The sequence below is a fragment of the Eriocheir sinensis genome, chromosome 1 (genome assembly GCF_024679095.1).
Source record: "Eriocheir sinensis breed Jianghai 21 chromosome 1, ASM2467909v1, whole genome shotgun sequence".
In the NCBI taxonomy this organism is placed as follows: domain Eukaryota; kingdom Metazoa; phylum Arthropoda; class Malacostraca; order Decapoda; family Varunidae; genus Eriocheir; species Eriocheir sinensis.
The window spans coordinates 6,761,238-6,771,142 of record NC_066509.1 but is presented as its reverse complement, the minus strand read 5'-3'; the positions used below and the strand labels follow the sequence as shown (position 1 = coordinate 6,771,142).

The window sequence follows — 9,905 nt, the reverse complement described above, 5'->3', positions numbered from 1 at the left end:
TGTAACTATTCCTCGCCTTTCTGAGTAAGAGCATTAATATTAACTGATGAAACACGGCAGCAGCAGCAGCGTCAAGTGAACCAGAAACCATTGTGTAAGCAATTGAAATAGTTCGTTTATTAATCCACTGTAGAAATAGTCCATTAAAGGTGAAGTGGCTGTTCAATAGACTTGACACATGTTGAAAGTTCAAAATATAGTGGGCGGAAGGGGTATTTTTATCTATCCGACGCCAGGCACGCGAGAGAGAGAGAATGTTCGAGTTATATTTATTTATTTTTGCCTGTGTGTGTTTGATTTAATGTGTGTGTATGTCAGATTCAATGCATATGTGTGTGTGTGTGTGTGTGTGTGTGTGTGTGTGTGTGTGTGTGTGTACCTCGATCAGACATTTAGCGTGATTGCCTTGACGTCCATTGGTCCATTCCAGGATTAGGGCGCCCAATCCCGTCCAGCGCCTCGCCCGGGCCGGCCAATCAGAGGACGCGTTGCCGCCAGTCATCGCTCACCTCGGAAAGCGTGTGACGAGAGGCGGGTGTTAGCAGAGGCCGAGGTTAGTAATAAAATAAGGTTTACATATCAAGTAGACATTCTCTCTCTCTCTCTCTCTCTCTCTCTCTCTCTCTCTCTCTCTCTCTCTCTCTCTCTCTCTCTCTCTCTCTCTCTCTCTCTCTCTCTCTCTCTCTCTCTCTCTCTCTCTCTCTCTCTCTCTCTCTCTCTCTCTCTCTCTCTCTCTCTCCTCTCTCTCTCTCTCTCTCTCTCTCTCTCTCTCTCTCTCTCTCTCTCTCTCTCTCTCTCTCTCTCTCTCTCTCTCTCTCTCTCTCTCTCTCTCTCTCTCTCTCTCTCTCTCTCTCTCTCTCTCATTTCTGATTCAGCTGTCCCTTTGAGTCAGTGCCGAATAATAATCAAGGTGAGACAGGTGATGCTCCTCCAGCGTACCCTCTCACCTGCTGCTCCAAGGTTGACCTACACTTGGCATGGGACGCAGGCAGTCCAATATCATATTAATGCAGATTTCTTCACACTCATAAGAGGAGAAAAGAAAAACAACGTACATCGATCCTTTGACATACGAAAACGGTGTCGTGACAGAGGATAGACACATCGCCGGATTTCTTAACAGCAGTAATGTCAATTATTCCAATATTCTAAATTACAAATTAACCCCATTCCTAGAAATAATGGTTTACAGATACCGAAGAGGCAAAATGGTCATCCATCATAGAAACAAACTTCCTGATCGTAACTTTAACGTGACGAGCGAATTAAACATTCCAGTACCTACGAAAAGCAAACGCTTCAGTTTGTTATACAGGTCAGGATATTGTGTTTGATGAAAGGAATTAACTATAAAAAGGAGCCTCGTCATAAGCCAACAGGCTTTCTGTTGCCTGCTATTCAGTGTTTCCTTCTGCTCCTCCTCTTCTTCATCCTAAGTCACCTCCTCCTCCTCCTCCTCCTTCACTTCATCATCATCCTTCTCGTCTTTCTTCTCCTCTTACTCCTTCTCCATACATAGCTCTTTCCTTCCCCTTCATGTTGGAAAAGAAAGCCAGCATGCATCAGTCACTCTGGTCTGACAGCGAAAAAGGAATAAGATCAAGTAGGTTAAGAGATCTAGATCAGGATTTTTTTATGAGTCCTTCGGTCAAATCAAATCAAAATGTGATCCATAAGAGGAAAATTTACGACGCATATTCCTGTTGATCTTGTCCCTTCCTCAGTAATGCTTCGTTGGCATTGAAGTCCTCTTTTTTTTTTTATCTATATAGAAAGATCTTAGCGACCTTTTCCCTCCCGTGCCTGAATACGTGTGTCTCCGCTCCAGCCTTCGCCTCGCAATCAAGAGAAGCATTCGAGGAGTTTTTTGGCGAATTTCCGGGGGAGTAAATGCGTGATGTGACTGGCTAGTGTGTAAGGCTGTGAATCCCCCCGCCTCCCCACTCTCTCCCTCTTGCTCTTCCTCTCACTCTCTCTCTCTCTCTCTCTCTCTCTCTCTCTCTCTCTCTCTCTCTCACACACACACACACACACACACACACACACACACACACACACACACACACACACACACGTCTGACCTTTAGACTGTTGTTATGTTTTCTATGATTTTTCACCTTCTCTTTGTTACATTAATTGCTTGACACGTTTTCGTCAACGAGAGGAGAGTGTTGTGTAATAAAGAGGGTGAAGGTAAAATAAAACGCACAATAGAAGTGGTCATCGGCTAGTGATGATTGGCTAAAACTGTTTCCGAGGATGACAATGGAAGACTGATTACTTGTGTGCGAGGCGAGTCTCGGCGCCTCTTAGTGCGCCGGGGAAGAGATGACAGGGCGGCGGGCAGCGCTTTAGTTCACAGCAAAAAAGGTTAGGTATACGATACCTGCGCTACTCAAAAACGTCTTACCTCTCATCCTTAAGAAAAGATACTGCGAAAATGAAATAGAGAGAGAGAGAGAGAGAGAGAGAGAGAGAGAGAGAGAGAGAGAGAGAGAGAGAGAGAGAGAGAGAGAGAGAGAGAGAGAGAGAGAGAGAGAGAGAGAGAGAGAGAGAGAGAGAATGCTGTAAAAAGACGCTTTTATCGGTAAAACCACTGTTCGTTGGCACACATATTGCATATTTTCATTAATAAACGTAACAGTTGCCTGTCAACAGATAAGAGTGAAAATGATTAGTTAAAACAATAAAAAATTATCGGTTTCCACATGTGCTGCGAATGTGTGAAAATACCAATTACCTGGATGCAGAAAATGAATGAATGGAAACACTCCCCATGAAAACAACATTAAACAAAAAGTTGTACTCATTAGCGAGTTTACATTTTCGAAAAGCACAAATACCCAACTAGAATAAAAGAAAATGCAAACAAGTACAACGAGCCTAACACGCAGCCGTAATTTGCATCTGAAAGAAAAATGCGAGTGACACGGAGGTGAAAAAAAAAAAGTTGGTCGTTTACGTTCAACAAGTGGACGCGACATCTTTGAGAAGAAAAATGTACATATAATAAAAGACGAGAGAGAGAGAGAGAGAGAGAGAGAGAGAGAGATAACAAACACAATGCCTTTTTGTTGTCTTTTTGGGAACAACATGCACCAGAAAACAAGAATAGCGAAGACAAGATAAAAGCTGCTCCGTTTATCAGGGGGAAGGGGGAGGAGAAGGGGGTAGGAGGGGGAGGGGGAGGGGGAAGGAGGGGAAAAGAGGGGAAAGGGGAGGAGTTATCCGGCCTCTCGTCATGCACAGGAACGCCGAAGGGGGTAGTGAAAGAAATGTGGAAAGAAATGGAAGAATTGGGATGGAAAGAGACGAAAAAGAAGCGGATTTAAAAGGAAGACAAAGGAGTCTAATGGCAAGAAATGGAAAAAAAATAGGATAAGGAAGAAACTAAAATGAAGCGAATGAAGAAGTGGGGAAAGGAAGTAAAAAAAGAAGATTAGAAGGGAAAAAATTGAGCAGATGATAATGAAAGAGAAAAGAATGAGAAGAAAAGAAGGCATACCAGATGGAAAGGAAGAGAAAGCAGGGAAAGGAAAGGGTATGATGGGATGGGAAAGGAAGAAAATAAAGCAGATGAAAAAGAAGAGAAAAGAGGGGAAAGGAGAGGGGAAAATGGGGTGAGAAGAGAAGAAAATGAAGCAGAAACAAAAGGAAGAGAAAGTAGGGAAAAGGGGGACGAAAGAAAAGGGGAAAGAAAAAGAAAGGACGGGAAAATAAACAAAGTGGAGCTACGAAAATGGAAAGGAAAAGAAAAGGATGGGAAGGGAATGGAAGAGTATGAGAAGGAAAGAGAAGGAAAGGAGAAGGAGGGGAACTGTTTAATATCCTCCCTCATTCCTTCTATCCACTTTTCATTCCCTACCGTCATCTCACTCTTCTTCTTTACGTTAATTTTTGCTTCTTTCCTTTCCTATTCACTCACTTCCTCACTCATTTCACTCCCCTCTTCCTTTTCTTCTCCATCCTCACTCTCCTCTATTCTTTCATCTCTTCCTTCCCGTGGTCCTGCTCCTTATCCATCCTCCTTTTCCCGCCATTCCATTAATTCTTCATCTCCCCTCTTCTTTCCTCCATCCATCTCTTCCTCCATTCTTCCCTTCCTCCTTTAGAACGTAAGCCGCTGCGAGACGGACACAAGGCTGAGAGAGAGAGAGAGAGAGAGAGAGAGAGAGAGAGAGAGATGTGTGTGTCTGCGTTCTTGTATCATATGACAGGACAGGATGGGAAACGCGGCCAGATACGAAAGTGAAATAAATTGTTGAAAGGGTGTATTTATCTCTGAGTGTGTGTGTGTGTGTCTGTGTGTGTCTGTCTGTATGTGTGTGTGTGTGTGTGTGTGTGTGTGTGTGTGTGCAGGCGACAGCAACAGCCGATAAACTTTTCTACGTGGGGTCTGTAAGAGAGAGAGAGAGAGAGAGTTAAAGGTGTGAAGGAGTATTTTTCTTGTTATAGTCACGTTCATGCATTCATTTCTCTCTCTCTCTCTCTCTCTCTCTCTCTCTCTCTCTCTCCTCTCTCTCTCTCTCTCTCTCTCTCTCTCTCTCAGAGCTTTCCTTTGTGGTTGGTCGCTGCTCCTGGTCTTTGTTTTCCCTTCCCTTCCTTGCTTATTCATTGTGTTGTCTTTGGTTATCATTGCTTTTAAATTCCCCTGTTGTCGTGTTGATAGTTTTAATGATATTTTGATAGATAAACATTTTCTTCTTTTCTCACCCCACTTTCCCTTCTCCTCTCCCCTCTTTTCTTTTCCTTTCCATCTGCTTTATTTTCGTCTTTTCCCATCCTATCATAACCTTTCCTTTCACTCCTTTCTCTTCGTTTCCATATGCTTTACCTTCTTTTCTTTGTGTCTGTTTGTATGGTAGCTCTAAAATTCTCAGTTATTATTATTGTTGTTGTTACCCTTCAGTTAATGTTTCCTTTTGTTATTGCTATTGTTATCATTACATATATATAAACAAGGATATAGGGAGACTGTAAGTAGCTAGACGACCTACACATAGCAGTTTTTGAAGATCGGTTATTCACCAAATTTCCTCCCCATTCATAAGTACATCGAACCGCCATTTAAGGCTTTTATTCGTGTTTGCCTCAGCCACATGCCTGCTCTGTTTGTGCCACTCGTCCACCAGTCTGTTGGGTAACCAGTTTTTGCTTGTTTCCTCCCTAATCCTTAATTTATCCAGCTTCTATCCTCTAATGAGTGTTCTCACATCAGTTTTTCATGTGGGTATTTATTTTAAATCGCCCTTGTTAATCCCCTTGTTATTTTATTTAGTATTGGTGTTGGCATTGTTCACCATATGATTGTTAGTTATGGTGCTATTTTATTTATTTTTATGATCATTATTATTATTATTATTATTATTATTATTATTATTATTATTATTATTATTATTATTATTATTATTATTATTATTATTATTATTATTATTATTATTATTATTATTATTATTATTATTATTATTATTATTATTATTATTATTATTATTATTATTATTATTATTATTATTATTATTATTATTATTATTATTATTATTATTATTATTATTATTATTATTATTATTATTATTATTATTATTTTTTTATTATTATTATTATTGTTGTTGTTGTTGTTGTATCATTATTATTATTGATATTAATGTTATACTATTTTATTATTATTATCGACTGCACCACCCGATTGTCATTCATATAAAAAAAGATCAATTCTATTTGATACCAAGCGAATAAACAACGCGGCTTGATGAGACGCTACAGGTAATTTGTGCGCTAATTAAACCCAGCTCAACTTAATATATTTTTGTGTCCCAGACATGAACCTTAAAACTGGCCGCGGCCAGAGACACATTTTGTATGGCGCTGCCCTGAAGTATGGCACGGCGTAATTAGATGACGCGGGGGTCGTCCCTCACCGGCACGGCTGTCAGGGCAATATATATTGGAGCTCCTCACCTTTACTCGGACAATAAATTAAAACGTTAACTAATTATCAAGAGTAATGTGTGTGTGTGTGTGTGTGTGTGTGTGTGTGTGTGTAATTCACCTCTGGGTCTGCTGCTAGTCTCTCTCGAGACAGCCAGCCGTTCCCCTACGGAGGAGCTCAGAGCTCGTAGTACCGATCTTTGGGTAGGACTGAGACCACCCACACACATCACACCGCGACAACGAGGTCACAACTCCTTGCCTGACGTCGCGTACCTACTCACTGCTTGGTGAACAGGGGCTACACGTGAAAGAAGATAAACCCAACTTATCTGTGTGTGTGTGTGTGTGTGTGTGTGTAAGAGAGAGAGAGAGACTTTGTGTATGTGTTTCTGCAAAATAAGAGACACATCAAAGCTAAACTGAGCAAAGCATAGCAGACCAAAGAGGAAGTGAAGGTAAGAGAGGTGCAGTATAGAGAGGGCGAGGCGTAGTGTGTGTGTACCCTGTCTAATCCGTCCGTCTATCTGTGCCGACGCCTGTCTTTGTCTGACTATCCATGCACATGCAGAATTCTTGTCTCTAAGCTTGTATCAACGGTAATCCACTTCCGACGGGGGTCTCTCTCTCTCTCTCTCTCTCTCTCTCTCTCTCTCTCTCTCTCTCTCTCTCTCTCTCTCTCTCTCTCTCTCTCTCTCTCTCTCTCTCTCTCTCTCTCTCTCTCTCTCTCTCTCTCTCTCTCTCTCTCTCTCTCTCTCTCTCTCTCTCTCTCTCTCTCTCTCTCTCTCTCTCTCTCTCTCTCTTTCTCTCTATCTCTATCTCTCTCTCTCTCTCTCTCTCTCTCTCTCTCTCTCTCTCTCTCTCTCTCTCTCTCTCTCTCTCTCTCTCTCTCTCTCTCTCTCTCTCTCTCTCTCTCTCGCTTTGCCTTTCATTCACTCTCTCACTCACACACACACACACTACCCCTCCTTCCCCCACACACACAACCTCCCCCCACGACCCCCCCACCCACACACACACATACACAAACCTCCCCCCTCCCCCCCACCTCACACACTACAGGCAGCAGCAGGAGAATCTAATTGGATTTGCAGGCGGTGGCGAGCGTCCTGGTGATTGGGACGCGACAGTCGGTCTCAATATTGGTGATCCGCCTTGCCGGTGTGTCTGAGGTGCCGGGGCGCTGAAAGGGGCGGGCGTGTGTCTGTGAAGGTTAGCGGATGGGCAGGGACGAGGAATGGGAAGGAGGGGGTGGAAGCTTAGCGAGACTGGCTTTGTTGTGGGTTGTGAAGTGTCTCTGTGGGGGTCGGTGATGGGTGAGGATGAGGTATGGGTGAGTAATGGAATAGGGTGGTTAGAGAAGGTTTAGTGAACAGATAGGTGTAAGATGTTGGGTTGTTCAAGGTTAGTGGAGAGAGAGAGAGAGAGAGAGAGAGAGAGAGAGAGAGAGAGAGAGAGAAAAAAAAAGCGGGGGTGAAGGTTAATGGTGTTGTATCCCTGCCTGGCTCTGTGCCACAGCTCCCTGATTTCGTTGTTCCTTTCTTTATTCAGTTATTGTTCTCTCGCTCAGCAAAGAAATAAAACATATCAAGAGCCAAAACAGAAGCAGAGTACGAAAAAATTTAAAAATACAATAAAAAGTAACTCACCATAAAAAAAAATCCAGTTTTCTTGATATTATCTTTCTTTATTGAATGTAGGAAGGCTGAAAAACGTAGACGGCAGACCATTCCAACGAGATTGCCACTAAAAATAAAGTAAGTAAAGTATTAATTTGAAGCGAATAGGATTAATTCTGGTGAAATGAGCCGTTTTCTGCCGTATCCAAACATGGTTACTCTCCTGTTTTCGGGGCACGGACGTAAAACTGAACATTTCCCATGAAGAATGCAAGCGTGTATCCTCAGCAACACGGAGCATGAACACCATCACCTAAAACTGATTGTAGCATTCGTGTTTGGCAGCGTCGTGCGTGGCAACACATTCAGGCAGAGTTCGCGTTCCCACCCCGCGTAACTTTCGCTCAATGGCTCCGCGTCTGAGATTCACACCGCCTCTCTCTCTCGCTTTCATGTTTATGGCTGAGGTCAAGTGTATATTAGGGCAATCAACCACATTCACTTCTAGAGCTAAACGAGTATAAATTGATAATAGATCGTCAGCCAGACTAGAGATTATTAATTGGGATTGGGATTGCGTTTAGCGTTTGTGGAAGGGCTGTGAGAAGTGAGTGGAGGGTTAAATAGAGTGGAGCTGACAAGATGAGAAAGGCGGAGGGGGAAGTTATAGTGCTTGGGGTGCGCTGGAAGATGCGTGTAAGTGAGATGGAAGGGTCAGTGACAGGAGTGTGGGTGCCGGATGTCCCACAAATCATACGGAGAAAACTTAAAATTGCAAGAAGCTGAAGTAAAATGGTGATTGATATTAACTCTTCAGCGAAAAAGTTGAAAAGGTTGTGGGTGTCGAAGCCAGAACCGTGCTTACAAAAGATGGTCATATGCTACATTCTCTATCAAATTGTTTCTTTCGTTTTTACTTAAATTAGTTTGCGTCTAAGAGGGCACTAAAGGTGTATGGTGGGCTAGAGGGGTGAGTCGAGAATAAGGGGAATGCGAGTAGGAGAGTGAAGGGTACAGATGGTAACGAATGCTGACAAAACGGTGGAAAAAATAGTCAAGCATCAAATTTCTCTTTTTATACAATATCTACGAAACTAGGAAGGTTGAGCAAGTCTTTGAGAGAGAGAGAGAGAGAGAGAGAGAGAGAGAGAGAGAGAGAGAGAGAGACAGACAGACAGACAGACAGACACAAGGAAAGGAGAAAGAGACAGCCAGCAGGAACTCTCTATCAGCCGGACTATCCCCAGCAGTAATAACAGCACTGTCCAAACAGGGAGCAGGGGACGTCAACCCAATATAAAGCTCCGTTGCCTTCCTTTATTGAACGCCTCCTGAATGCTCACAAGCCGCGGCCCCTTTCAGCCCCGGCACCAACACCAACACCGTCCTCCCTCCGTCTGACTCCTGAGACGAATTGACTGGCTCATGAATAGACGGACTTACTGGATTGTCTGCCCAAGTGACTATTACTGAGAGAGGGTGATGTTCAGGCAGGATGAAGAAGGGACAAATTGGCCATGTGTCAACAAACTGCCGGACAGGATTGCTTGACTGATGAGCGAAACGACTTACTGGTTAAAGAAATACCTGACAATAAACTGTTGCCCGACCACGGCTGTTAATAAGAGGGTGATGTTTAGGCAGGATGAGGAAGGGACAAAGTGGCCATGTGTCAACAAACGGCTGGACTGATTGGTAGACTGATGAGCGAAACGACTTACTGGTTAAAGAAATAGCTGTCAATAAACTGTTGCACGACCAAGCGGCTGTTAATAAGAGGGTAATGTTTAGGCAGGATGAGGAAGGGACAAACTGGCCGTGTGTCAACAAACTCGGAGTGGATTGGATGACTGATGAACGAAACTGGTTAACGAAATATCTGTCAATAAACTGATGCCTGACGATCCAGCTGTTGCTAACGATCAGACGGAGGCTTTTAACATAATGCTGATGGACTTGGTGACACAGGGAATAATGGATGAATGATAGACTGACTGACTGACATACCGAGGAGTCCGTGTGACCCAAATATAGGTGTGATGTATCATGGGGTGTGGTTGGGTGTGATGTGTGATGAGGAGTGACTGGGGGTGGAGGCAGGCAGTGACGCCTCTCAAGGTTAAAGCGTCAATACAGGCCTTATAATGCAAAAGTTTTCCTAGATTGCACCACAAAGCCGCTGTTGTGCACAAATTTTCCCAGTTCCTCGGGAAGCCTTGTAAACATACTCCATCACGTGCTACCAGTGTTTGTTGGGTCATTTTCTGTTTCAATACATCACACAAACACCAGAACGTCAGCCGATGCATGGAGATTAAAATGAATAAATGTGGCAGTTTCTAAAAAAAAGTTTGTATCATG

At 43.2% G+C, this 9,905-nt stretch overlaps 1 protein-coding gene across 1 annotated transcript in view; it reads left to right on the top strand.

Moving 5' to 3' along the window:
- Positions 1-463: 463 nt before the first annotated feature.
- The window catches only part of LOC126986028 (lanC-like protein 2), a 38,862-nt gene continuing 29,420 nt past the window's right edge, over positions 464-9,905 (top strand). Inside the window, exon 1 of the mRNA XM_050841741.1 lies at positions 464-553. The gene's annotated coding sequence lies outside the window, so the exon portion shown is untranslated. The remainder of the gene's footprint in view (positions 554-9,905) is intronic.